Raw genomic sequence first — 14072 nt, forward strand, 5'->3', positions numbered from 1 at the left:
TGTAATTCAATGTGATAAGATAAATCAGATTTAGTGGATTTCATATTTTGCCACTGAAACTTCTTCCAGTTTAGTATATCTGTTACCCTGTGTAGATTGCATGTGTTAGGAGTGTCTCATCTAAGACCACAGCAGGCAGCAGAGCCAGCCTGGAATGAGTTTCCACCCTACCTATGCGCTGGTACTGTTTGAGCAGCCTCTTCTCCACATAGTCAGTCTTGAAGATGAGTAATATGTTGCTAGGTCAGCCAGTATAGTTTATTGCTTGCAGAGAGGTGGTAGGCTGTATCAGTGCTTATTCCCAATTTGCTTTCTTCAGCAGGTATTTTTTCTAATATGTTTAGTAGTGCAGCAGCTGTTTCAAAATGAACACTTTTTTACACTTGCAGGGAAGAAATTGAGTTTATGGACAACAGAGATGCAAAGAGTTCATATTATCAGTGAGAAATCACTTCCTTTACATAGGCAGTTAGGTGAAAATATCACAACTTGTTACATCATGCTAAGCATATTTAAATAAAATTCCTCCTACCTGGTTGCCTTAAGGTGACATTATTTTACAAGATACTATATAAAATTTTTGTTTTCTCATTTCAGTAATACCCTGTTTGTAGCTAGCAGGATTTATGTATAATACACCATTGTAAACTGACAGTCTCTTTAGACACCACTTAAGAAACAGTGAAAGATATTATCTTAAGATGTTTATCAATCCAGTGGGTTATATTAATCAGGTACAAAATAGTCTAGATACCTAATCCTACTTAGCATTATTTTATAAACTTTTTAATTCAGTGTAAAGTATTAATGATTTTTTCATACATAATTTATAAATTAATGTCCTTACTGAAATAATAAGTAAAGATCTCAACTATGGAATTTGCTGCCTTCTATCAAAATTTACTATATAACGGTAGGAATAAAATTGTATTACTGCTATTTGCTGTGATCAACATGTTTGCTATTGTCAATAGCATACTAATTCAAAAGAACACTCTTGGTGGCTTTGAGCAACCTGATCTAGCAGAAGGTGTCCCTAACCATGGCAAGGGGATTGGAACTAGATGATTTTTGAGTTTCAACCCAAAACATTCTATGATTCTGTGAAGGATTTGACTGTAACTTGTGTGTCATACACATTTCCTAAATAAAACAGAACTCTATTGATGTTTGCTTACTTTTGGTTAAAAGCAAACCTTCAACTCGGTTTTAAAATTTCATTTCTCTAACTACTAGCCCTAATTTCATTCTGATGTCTTCAAAGCTATTTATTTTTAATAAGAAATAATTCATGCCTTTAATATAAAAGTCTTCAAGTTCTACTCAGACTTAGTGGTAAGTGTAATACCTTCATATGACATCCATTCCTCCCTCTCTTGTTTTAACCATTAAAGGGGAAATTCCAGCCCTGCAGAAGGCTGGAGGTTTTCTCATTAACTTTGAAAGAAACAAGATTTAACTAGTTGCTTTTTAAAACAGGGTTAAATGCAATGTGACCTTTAAGCTACATCTCAGGCTAAAATCCAAAATCTAGTTTATAAAAAAGTATCTGATGCCCAGTTAGATTTTAAAAATTGAAACAAATTATGAGAATTTTCTTAAGAATTCTGAAGGCAGTATGAGCTTATTTTACTGAGTTCTCTGAGAGTCTTATTGAATGAAGACCAAGAAAGAAGTATTGAATAGAATACAAAAAACTGATTAGAAAAAGAAGTCCAAAAAAGCCTGCTGAGATAAAGTTACTGCTAAAACTATTACCAGGTCCAAGTAATAGAAGCTGAAAAATCGATAAGCATTAATTTCAGATAATTTCTGCCCAGGGAGGTTGTGGAGTCTCCCTCACTGGAGACATTCAAAACCCACCTGGATGAGTTCCTGTGTGATGTACTCTAGGTGACCCTGCTCTGGCAGGGGGGTTGGACTAGATGATCTCTCGAGGTCCCTTCCAGCCCCTAAGATTCTAGTAAGCATTAATTTCAGATAATTTAATTGGAAAGAATTTAGATGATCTGTTGCACCAGTTGAAGGAAGGTATCTAATCCTATCTGTCACATAAGAAATTAGGCTATAAGAAATCTAAATTACACAATTGAAATCATTACCCATGAAGTTACCATGAAGTACACAGCTTCAGGATAAAGCTATATGTAAGGTGATCTGTTCAAAACTGATACTGGCTTCTTCCCAATTATTTATAAACTCTGGAAAACTTTATCATCAGTTTTTAGAACCAAACCCCAAATCAGGCATTTTTTTCCCCCTTAGTTTTCATTGAAAATTCTCCACATTGTTCTTCTAAGAAACTGGTGTTCCCAAACTGGTTGTTTCTTTCCAGGTGTTGTACCAATCAATCTCTTTTCCTTCATGCCATTGTTTAGAATATGGTACCAATATCTCAACATAAGGCAAATATATGTAAGGTCAATATTAACTTCTTACTGATACATCAGATTAACAAAACAACTGACTTCCTGCTAGTTATAATAATCCTCCTAATTAAAAAATGTTATCTTGTCTGCTTGCATTTTATCTCTCCTCAGTAGTAGCTGCCACTTTTTTGATTATTTAGCATGGTCAGAGGCTATTATGGTACTGTCTTGTTAACAATAAACTCTATATTTATTGACTTATCTAGGGAAGGACTGGAGGATCATAGAAATCATGGTCTTTAAGAGAGAAATCTCTTAAGTTTCAGATATAAAGCTAATTAATAAATGACATATAATGGCATCCAACTAAAATATTTGATACAATTTTTGTGGTGTTCTTCCTGTTTGACAGCCTCCTTCTGAATCTTTGGGATCGTACCAAATTCTGGAAATTTAAGGGGAAGAACATTTAGTAATTCCCAATTCATACTCACATAATTAATTAAAAGCAGCTAAATAATTGTCTGGAGACTTCATTAGCTTTCTGCTTCCTTGTTTCCCAAAGAACTGTGTTATGCAGTAATGGAAAGTGAGAGTAGGTGGAAGTGAGATTTTAAATTTGGACAACTTAATTGAATAAAAGTAGTTGAAATCCTATTTCGTCTTGCCAACAGCTGCTGCAGCTATTTATAGTCAAGTAAACAAAAATGTTTTGATATTTACATGTTGTATGTAGTATCTGAGTACTGGAAAGTCTCCCCTTTTCAAATATAAGCTCTGAACTATCTGAAGCAGATGAAAACTTAAGCCTACAAGGAATCGATCAAAAGTAATTCAGCTATCCATGTTAACTTTTACCATTGTCTTGATGGCTGACTGAGAATAAACTAGAAGTGAAAAGGTGTGTTTTGCCCTGGACATTTGGAAGATATTCTGACATGCCAAAATTATATCCAGGAAGAGCAATTAACCAATAAATATATTGCTTAAAAATTGCAATTGCATTTTAAATATTAAAAGAGACTGCACACCAAGGGTATTTAAGCATAACAGTGAGTGTGTTTTTTTAATTTCTTTTTAATTAGCAAGCAAAACATATTTTGTACAGAAAAAAAAACAACACACGTAGCAACGCAAGTTAGATTATATCCTATTCACACTCCAGAATACTAGAAACCAAGGGCATTTTGTACAACAAAGTCAATAGGAACATAAGACCGGCTGCAGTAAGGTCATCTGGACTGTGAGCTGTTCCTGGCAGTGGTCAGTCACAAATGCTTAGGAAACTCTTGCACGATAGAAGAGAGGTGTCGTCGCACTCCCTTGCTTTGCCTGCCCAACTCCCGACACTGACGCTTAGGAAATCCCCTGACCTGCAGGTGTTTCCAGCTTGAAATGTCCAGAACTCAGATTGTGTGATGCAGGTGTGCTATGCTGTATGTTACCAATGTCTTCTGGCATGTTGTCTATTTAATTCTTAAAAATTCATTATGTTCTTTTTGAGACTTGAGAAGACATTTTCACAGAAACATATCCAGTGACTCTAGCTTTTCTTGAGCAGCAGCAGAAGCTGTCTTGCAGTCTTTTTATTGATCATGTGAACTTCAGGAAGAGGGGTCATATTTGAAAAGTTTAGCATTTATCAAAATTCAATTTCTTCTGTTGTTATATTGTCTAGTGAATCAGTACTCTGAAATTCTGCATCTCACACCTCACTTTTTACTTGCCTCATCGATGATGTACTTTCAGCAAATTCTGTTATATGATCACACTCTTCTGTAGATAGTTTAGGGTGATACTGAATATTTCAGGATCTACTTAACATAATGGTTGCCCATGTGGTAACTAATGTACTGTGCCTGACCTTTGTTCTTTCTACCACTTGATTTTTAATTACTTTCTATGCCAGATCGGCTTAATTCCTTTAGAAAACGTTTTGGGGAATCATGCCAAGAGCCTCCTGGAAATCCAAGATAATATGTTGTCCGGATTTTCATGACCTTATATGTGCAGTAATTCCACATAGGAACACTCAGAGTTGTGAGATTGCATCCACCAGTAAACAATGTGCTGAACCTGCCTTTTCTGTCACATTTATCTTTAGTTTTGCTAATTCTAACCTTTATTATAGTTCCTATCATGTTGTCTGTACAGGCATCTTCTGTATTAATCTTTTTTTCCTCACATTTCCCCTGGATATATTTCTAAAATCTGAAGACAGGTTTTCCAGCTTTTTTTTTCTCTTAGTACTGAGGGTGATTTAAATGGTAAATTGCACACAATGGCTAACAGTTCAGCAATTTAGTATTTGACTTGCCCTAAAACATCGAGTGACCATTTTGTTGACCCAGTTAGATGCTTTTGTTCATTTCATCAATTTATTTTAAAGCCTTTGATAATTTTTTTGCTGCTGCTGCTGTCATCAGTGCTATTTCTTCCTTCTACATTTAGATTCTTCCACCAGAGAATAAATAGGTCATTCATTGACACCGCTTCTCTTTTTGTAGGAAAAAAAAAAAAACAAAAAACAAACCCTTATGAAAGGGTTTTCATTGAGCTATTTTTGCTAGCTAGTGTCTATCACTATTGCTGTATTTTTAATAGCAGAATTTATCTGGCTGAACTGACAGTTCTCTACAATTTTCTGTGTAAATCCTGTGCAATGGGGAGAAGTGAGCACTAGGAGGGGGAGTTATGACAATAGGAACATGTGATTCAGACAGTAAAAATGATATAAAATGGAGTTTTGTAACATCTAAAAACATTTGTTTGCTCTCTCATTCTTCAGTTTGATGTGGGCAGTGAAATATATTTTATTTGCCAGTCAAATAAATTAATTGTAAATAATGGATGAAGAGAACTCTCTGGAAGGGATCCTGTTTGTAATAACAGCCTTGGGTTTTGTATATATGCATCCCAGATAACTGTGTCTGATCACCTAGCGAATTGCATTCCTATGTTATTCTCTGGAAAGCTACCTCCACACTCTTTGTTGATACCTTGCATGAATTTGACGGTATTTTTCCCTGATGTGTGTCTCAATGACACCAAATTACTTATACAGCTTTTAACTCCTGCTGGACTTTAAAAGCACAGCATTATTCCTATTGAAAGAAATACATTATTTTCAGCATTTTTAGGTCTCAGAGTGGGGGAGGTATGAAAATTGTTACAAAGAGCATTACATTTTCTTTGCTGTGCTGAGTGCAAAGAGGCAGTTAATTTTCTAGCTGCTGCTGCTGCATGTTCTTTGTGTATTCTGAACTGCCTGGTCATAAGTGGGTGTTCTGTGATTATGATAGCAGTGCATGACAATGATACAAAATGAATGGTTGATGTAGTAGCAACTGATATCAACACAGACTTTGAGACTAAAAAAGTGTCATGATTCAATTTGACCAGCAGTAATCATAGCAACAGTTTAGTGCTACCTGTTGCTTACCCTCACCCAACTTCAGAAACTCCGCAGTAGATGACATCCCTCTCACTGAAGAGTATTATCTTCCATACTTCCTCCAGGAACAAATACTTTGTGCACTGAAAAAGCCTGTCTCTACTCTTGCCATTTGCTGGCCACTATCCCAAGTAGTGCATCAACCACACTAGTTATTTACCTGCCCTGGATCTGCCAAGCTTTAAACACAGGTCTCATTCTTTGATACCCCACCCTAGACATGTCCCTGGCTGTGGTGGGGTCTGCTGGTCACATGTCCTGGATTGTGCTGTTATCACTGCTCCTATGCCTGTGATGTCCAGCAGAGCTGGCTGAGAGGGTAGTTGGCAGGTGGCTCCCTGTGCCTTGCCTTGAGTGTGGCAAAGAAAGGGAGAAGCAGTGGCACTGTGCTGAGGCTGATGCCCACTTGCACAAATTCTTGGGTGTCATGTGCCATGGAGAATGTATCAAATATTTCCCCACTGAACATTTGCAGCCAAACAACTTGATCACACATCTGCAGAACCAGACACTGGAGGAGAAGAAAGTAGGAAAATTGTATGTATTAGCAGCAAATGGTAATCATTATACGAGAATATATGAAATAATAGCATAATGATTCTACTACTGAGTAAAAGTAGTCTGTGTCCAAGATATTGGATCTTCTACAGGTGCTTGAAATTGTGGAAGAAGAATTAATCTAAGAGAATGTGCAAAAGTATAGCATTTGCACTAGTACTTTTTTGTAAATGTATTTTTTTTTAGTTTGTCTTTAGCAAGTCTGTTCAAAAGGGTGAAGCTCATAGTCTCATAGGGAAGTCTCATAGTCTCATAGGGAAGGATGAATTAAGTGTTAGGAAACATATTATGAAGACAAGTTCAAACTGTCTTTAGGGAAAACAAGACACACAGATTTTGATTTTCTGTATTTTGCCCTGAGGTAGCATGGGAATCAAAACTCAAACTAAAAAAGTTGTGGTTTCAGAAAAAGTACCAGTGGCAAAACCAGGAAACTCATACTTCAAAAGAGTCTGAATTTCATCGCTGTATCATTTCAAGTTAAAGACATGAGAGATACCAGTAATAAAATAGAAAAAAAAAAAAAAAAAAAAGCATGTGATTTTTTGCAAAACTGAAAATGGAAAAATTCAGAGTTGTAATAGTGAAATTAGAAGAAATGTTTTATAAATCCTAACTTGGGTTGGTGGGTACAGAGTTAAATGCCACCATTGGAAGGCCTGATTGCTGGTGTGATATTGGTAGGTACTTAAAAAATTGAGGAGAGAGATTACAGGGAAACTAAAGGCAATTTTAAACACATTTAGGCCACTTTTCATCACCACATGCTGAGTGAACTGGTTATCTGGTCACCAAATTATGTTGTGTTCTGTTTTCCTTAGTAGTTAAGTCCACTCTACAATGCAGCTTGAATGGATTTCTTCTGCCCTGTGTAGCTGCATATTTCCAGTATTACCTCACAAACACACCAAACAAATATTTCAGAGGTGAAGTTATATCACTGCTCAGTGCCAGCACCCTACTCCTCATTTGACTGTCTCATGAGACCTCAAGTTGCAACTCTGTGGGGTTTATTTTTTGTTAACATGAAAAGCTTACCTCAAGTCATTACATTTTGAGGTCTCAGGGGTCTGCCTTTCAAGATACAATTTTATTAAGAGAACAAAAGCCAAGCTATAGTAGGAGGTAGCAGCACTTAGTGTGTGAATCAGCTGAAAACCAGTGGGAAACAATCACATAAAAAATTTAACAGACCATGCTTTAAAAGTTCTCAAGAGGAGGGTTTCTGTATTGCTAGCAGTGAGCTGTAACTTCTCTTTCTAGAACTAACTTTTATTCTCCCTTTTGATAAGTACTTTTTTTTTTTTTTTTTCCTTCTACTATGAGTGAAGAAAGGTTTTTTGCTTGGTTTGTTTGTTTTTTTCTTTCAAGAACCAACAGGTCAGCTTCCCCTTTGACACCAACTTACATGGTGGCATGACTTTTGTTATTCTTGTTTGTGTAAAATCTTTGTACAGTTATGTTAGACATTTAGGGCAGTCCCAATTCACTCACATCCTGTTGGCACCTAAAACAAGAATGGGAGTGTATCCTCAGTTTGCTGGCTGTTTTTTGTGAACAAAGTAGTCAATGTATCACTTATACATCACTGTCTTTAGACTTAGGATATGTGCATAAGTAATACCCTGCTTATAGATGAGCTCAGATTGTAAGGGTGGACAATACCATTCCTTGGGCAGATGGAGATTCATGGCACATCTCTGAAAGGTTTTCCCTCTTACCTGATGAGTGATCTTCCTACTGATGCTCCTGGCCTGCTGAAGACATCAGCAGTCATTGTCTAGCACACAGTACAAAACAAATCCTACCTATTTAGGTAAGCTACTGTGGTGACAGATAACTTGGCTTGTGTTTGGTATCTTGGAATCAAACATGAATTTCATTTTTCTGAACAGTGTTTGGGTGCCTCTTTCATCACTGACTCTTTTGCCCTCTTAGAAATTACTCTCCGAGTGCTGTTCCCTTTGCAAATTTGATTCTTCAGATGGGATAAAAGAGTGAGGTTTATAGCAATGTGAGTGTACAAGAACTTTTCTAGCTGCTTTATTTTCACCTCTTTAAATGCCAAAGTCAGGCCTGGAGAGTGAGTCCCTTCTATGCTTTGTGTGAGTGTGAGAAGCAGATTTTATTTTATTACTTAATGTTAATCCTTTGCAGTTTGTGTTCACACTGGCAATGAAATGACAGCAGAAGTGAGGTGAGAGTAAGTGATAATGTCTTAGCATTCGACACTTAAAATGAATTGTGTGCTTGTGAAATTCTGACTCATTGATTCTTTTTCCAGGCAGCCGTGTGGCTTAGCAATGCACTTCGGCACTGTCGTGTATTTTAGTTTAGACAAATAACCCAGAATAACAAACACTCTATTGTTTGATGGAAAGGGAGGGTTTAATTTGTTTGACATTTTTGTATCAAAAAGTGTATGAAGAACTTTCAAGTTTGGGTTTTTCACTGTCACTTATACAGCAATCTTAAGGACACAAAATGCCCCCAAGCCACGTTCCTTGTAGGAAAACTTTCTCCAGTATTGAGCTGCGCAAAAGAACATAAAACAGTCCCTGAAAATACTGTTTTAAAGAGGAGCAGAATTGGAAAACACCCTGTTTTCCCTTCCTCATTTCCTCACAGGCTATTTAAAACCACTTCAGATGTTGTGAGACTGTAACTGTAATTGTATGATACAATTAAGTATTTTATGGATTTCAGGGTAAAAATAAATACAGAGATTACATCAGCCAAAACCCTGAGATGCATAAGGGAAGTGGAATCCACACTAATCAATGAAAATATATCCTTTAAAGGATTTCAAAGCACAGAAATATGGTTACTCCAAAGGAAAATGAAGAGAGTCCATCCTTTTTACTCCCCTCCTGTGGATGTTATAATAAGGAACAAGCTGTTCCACTGATATTACCATACCCTGCAATTTAAGATGAACAGACAATAAGCAATCCATACAATTGTTACTAGAATAAGGAGAAAACTACACTATGTTTAAAAAGAAAATAAAAAGAAAACTCAAGAATCAGGGTATGTTTTTCATTCTTTAGATTTCATCAGGTTTGCATTGTCCCAAAGCACTGAAAATTTCTTACTCTGTCTTCTATAACAAAGTGTAATAAATGTGACTAGCATTTAATCTGTCAAGATCAGTCTCCTTGTAATGGCACAGCAGATGGCCAAGCAATACTAATTCTCACAAAAATGATTGGTAATCAATCTATGGACACGTGTTGTTCACCCACTCAGCTTAATAAAATTCAACAGCAGAATGAACCGTGGAATTTTAAGCTTTTTCTGAGCTTTTAGCCCAGCAATAGCATACACATTAAGAATCAAAAGTATGCCCACAGCAGTATTTTTAATTTATATAAAATATTTCATATCCTGTTGAAGTGCAACAGTCTTATAAAGTCATATTTCTGTCTCCCACCTGAGGTGTTTCTTTTTCATTACTTGTTATAGCTTGCAACTCCTGCAGTACACTGTCCTGTTTTCACTATGAAAAATTAAAACAATGGATTTGGTAAAATTGTTTCTTGAATATGCCATTCCACTTTTCAGCAGTATCAGTGCTAGGAAGCATACCTGGAACCTGGGTTCAGATAATTGATGTCTTCAAAACAAGCAGTCAAGAGCAGAGGAAACTCAGGTCCACTCTGTTCTACCAGTTACACCTCCATGGGCTTTGTTTCCCTAAGATTTTTTGTGTGATATCTCTGGTTGCAGCTTTTATTCACTGTATAGATGTTGACTGCAATTTGAATTATGCCATCTCAGTGATGCTGTCTGGATGGAACTGAGAATGTACCTTATGTTGCATATTCTTGCACACAGTGGCTGAAGATTGGGAAATAGAATAGTTGTGTAGATATAATTTCTGTGTGCATCTGTGTACACTTGCCATCTAAATGCCAGTATTTTCTTGCTTTTAGTCTATGTTCCTCAACTTTATTGAATTTGTATTCTGAATACATACGAACATTACTCTGTACCTGGAAACCTTTATATTTTGAAGTATTTTTCAGGCTTTATATTTTTATATTTTTAACTAATGCACTTCATAGAAGTTTTTGAGTTTTTTGAGAAGTTCCTAATCTCCACCTGCCATTCTTCCAGATGAAACATGTTTCTTTAAGTGAAAATCCTCTAACTTCACTTGCAAGAATAAATGGGGGATGCAGAAGCTGTCTGAATTGAACTTCCAGGCATTTAGGCACATAGGACTAGTCTGCTGCCAACTACATTTTCCATTTCAAGTTCATGGTTTTGTTTCCTAAATCCTACTGTTCTACTTCATTGACTTCTTGCAGTATTTCCAGTCTGATTTTAGCAAACTGAGTTGTGGAACAAAGTCTTGCCTTTGTTGTGTCTGTAATACACTGGACAACTTCTTGCCTTAGATTAGAAACATCCTAAAAGCTGAGTTTCTTTCTGTGTAGTTCTACTACCGCTGTGCAGAGAACAGCAGCATTAGGTCCCTACCAGTTTGGTGTGAGGCAGAGTTACATTGGTTACAATTTTGTGGATCTTGTTCACCTGTTTGAGCTGTATTTGATTTTTAGATTATTCAATCTCTGTGCAAAGATTGCTGATAATGCTTTGGTCATACAGTTATCCCATTGTCAGATGACACCAACTGAGAAGATTTTAGACTTTTAAAGTGAATATTTTTATTCTTATACCTTACACATTCCCAAGTGTGAGCTACAGTAGGTCCTAGGTTGTTATTAAAAAGGTGTATTTGTGCATTTATATTATGCAATGCTGGAATAATTTACTGGATTCATAGCCATAAAAAAATAAAATTAGTTGTCTGTTAGCTGAAGGAACAAAATAAGAGATGTGAGACGTTTATGTACCTATTAACTCGTAATGGCTAAAGGGACAGAGAGATACCTTAACACTGAGTTAGTGTAGATTGATCATAGATAGCACAATGGGATTGCTTGAGGTGAGAGTAAAACCACCTTAGTCTCCATATATAACTGCAGAAGAGATATAGGTTGCTATTGGAAATTATTCAACTTTAATTACCTGCCTGGAAAAGGCCAGGTTGCTCTTTCCATTTTTTACACAGAGAACTAGTAGTGGCTATAGACTTGTGTGTATGACTCAGTCGTCACTGAGAGAAATACAAGCTTTTACTCCTACTGTAACCAATCTTGCTAGGATTATAGGCTGCTCTGGCAGGAGCTTTCAAATAATTTCCTTTCCAATTGTTTCCATCCTTTTTTCTACTCCTTGTTCCACTTCTACTTAACCCACCTAGAGTCACAGAGTCATAATATAATTCAGGTTGAAAGGGACCTTGTGAAAACTCTAGCCCAATTCCTTGCTTAAAGCTGCGTTAAATGTTAGGTCAAACATTTTTTCCAGGTCTTTATCCATTCAGGTCTTGAAACCCTTCAAGTATGCAGACTGCACAGTATCTCTAGGCAGCTTGTTCTGCTGCTTGACTGGAGTCAGAACTATCTCTGGTTTAGTTTATTAATATTGTGTTTTTTTATTATTTTTTTTTCCCTTTTTTTTTTTTTTAATTGCTCCATAAAGAGCTTGGCTCCCCTGCTTGGTAATCTCCTTTTAGGAATTGGAATGGTGCTGCTAGAACCCCCAAAACCTTTTTTTTCAGTCTAAGCTAGCCCAGCTGCCTCCTTTCTGCTTCTTACAGGGCACATTCAGACCCAGTCATCCTGGTGATCCTCCAGTGGACTTACTCAAGGTTGTTCATCCCTTTCTGGTATTGCAGTGGACATATTATTCCCAACTGGACATAGTTATCCAGATGTGGTCTAAAGATTGCTGAGTAAAGGGGAATATTGTGAGCTTCTTGTGAGCTTGAAAAATACTATAATTCAGGATCTAGGAAGAAGATGAAATAAAACTGGAGCCTCTTTAGTTTTTGCTAAATCTGAGGAAAATGCTCTGTTCTCTGCATCAGAGCTGCCTGGCAAGCCTTGTCATCCTTGTCTAAGAAATCCTTTCTCTAAAAAATGTCAGCATATTTCTTCCTTTGTTTTTCTTTTCTTCTGCAAGGATATATAATACCTGCAAAAATAGTTTTTGGTTTTGGCAATAAGTTGCAACATGAAAAACAAATAAAAGCTTAATAAAATGGAAGGGTAGACAAAGTATATAAAAATGAAAAGAATGTCAGCAACTGACTCCCTACAGAAAGTCTTGACTCAAAATTTCTGATGCAAGGGCTAATGGAATTTAGTTGCATAGTAATAACAACATTATGGACTTACATCAATTACCATAAAGTTCAGGTGGGGATTTGCAGACATCTGAAGCACGACAAGCAAAGTAACTGTCTTCTTTCTCTTAGAGAGATTTTTTTTTTAGACTTGTGGTTGGGAGCAGGCTTGTTACCAGGATTGTGGCATTTTATAGCAGGCCTGAGAGCTCACTGCTGCAGAGGGTATGTTGAATTTCTCACATAATGGCTCTGCTGGAGGGACAGGAACAAGTTTGCTAAACACAGAGATCACAAGGATTACTGGGTATCAAATAAACCCTAGGAGGGCTATATGCCCTCAGTTAACTACTGCCCACATCCCTTTTCTTGCTTCTCTCACATGCTTGCTGGGTTTGGGTTAGCTTAGAAATGTCCCACTCCACCTCCTGTATCTCCTATACCAATGAATGTCTCCAGCTGAGTGAAAGGGAAAACTCTGGGATGCTGATGAAGTACAGGTAAATAAATAAGCCTGTTTCTTTCTCATATTCAAAACAATAATGGGTGAAGCATAAATGAATCTTTCTTTCTGTGATTGTTAGCAGGAACACAGATACCAGAACTCACATTTCTTTCTGCATGTTGGTACTGATCAGATGCTGTGGTGATGTTTTAAAGAGACAGGACAAGACAGATCCATGCTGCAACATTTATGCTTGCTAATGCTAAAAGCCTAATTCCAGGCAATAAGAGCAAAGAAGCTCCTTTTAGAGGATTAATATTAATATGTGAATGTTGTGGTGTAATGTGTTTTCTTTAGTGCAAATATTCATCATTACATATTCTGCATATTTTCTGGAGTCATGATGAATTAATATTTTAGATAAAAAATCCCTCATTTTTAGGCAGATCTTGCTGTCTTTTTCTTCCTCCCTTTTCCAACCATCCCCTTACTGCCTAGATGTCTAATATGGCCTTTTTATTGATCTTTTTCCTTTTCTCATCCCTGATGTTGTCCTGTGGCAGTGTAGTCCTCTCTAGCACCAGCTGCTATAACTGATGGTTTTGTCATATAGCTCAGAAAACCTTGTGCTCCATTACAAGGCTCATAATTTAAAATTAGGATGCTTCAGTGGTTGTGGACCAACATTAGCAAGTTATGCTAGGAAATTTTTAATGTAACAGCAGAAATCCCTGTGCAGCTGTTTTAGGTATTGGAGTAGTTACAAGGTTGGTAAAGAAATATGGTAAAGAGATGCTAGAACTTACTGAAACAAGAGCACAACTCTGACTGATGCTGCTCTCTTCCTATATTGTGCTCTTGTCAGCCAAATAATGACAATACTGAGTAAGAGACCTGAGGGACTGATACTGGACAGTGATTCAATAAAAGTACAAGAACACATATAAACCTGACTGTTATATATCAGGTTTATTAATTAAAATGACTTGAATTCATCCTGTGTGTGTCTAGCTCTGGACTTCTCATTATCAGAGAGACAGGCACATG

At 36.7% G+C, this 14072-nt stretch overlaps 1 protein-coding gene across 2 annotated transcripts in view; it reads left to right on the plus strand.

Moving 5' to 3' along the window:
* The window catches only part of RGS7 (regulator of G-protein signaling 7), a 147987-nt gene that overhangs the window by 49826 nt on the left and 84089 nt on the right, over window positions 1-14072 (plus strand). The window lies entirely within an intron of this gene.

Source organism: Chaetura pelagica, unplaced genomic scaffold (genome assembly GCF_000747805.2).
Source record: "Chaetura pelagica isolate M959 unplaced genomic scaffold, ChaPel_1.0 scaffold235, whole genome shotgun sequence".
Taxonomy (NCBI): domain Eukaryota; kingdom Metazoa; phylum Chordata; class Aves; order Apodiformes; family Apodidae; genus Chaetura; species Chaetura pelagica.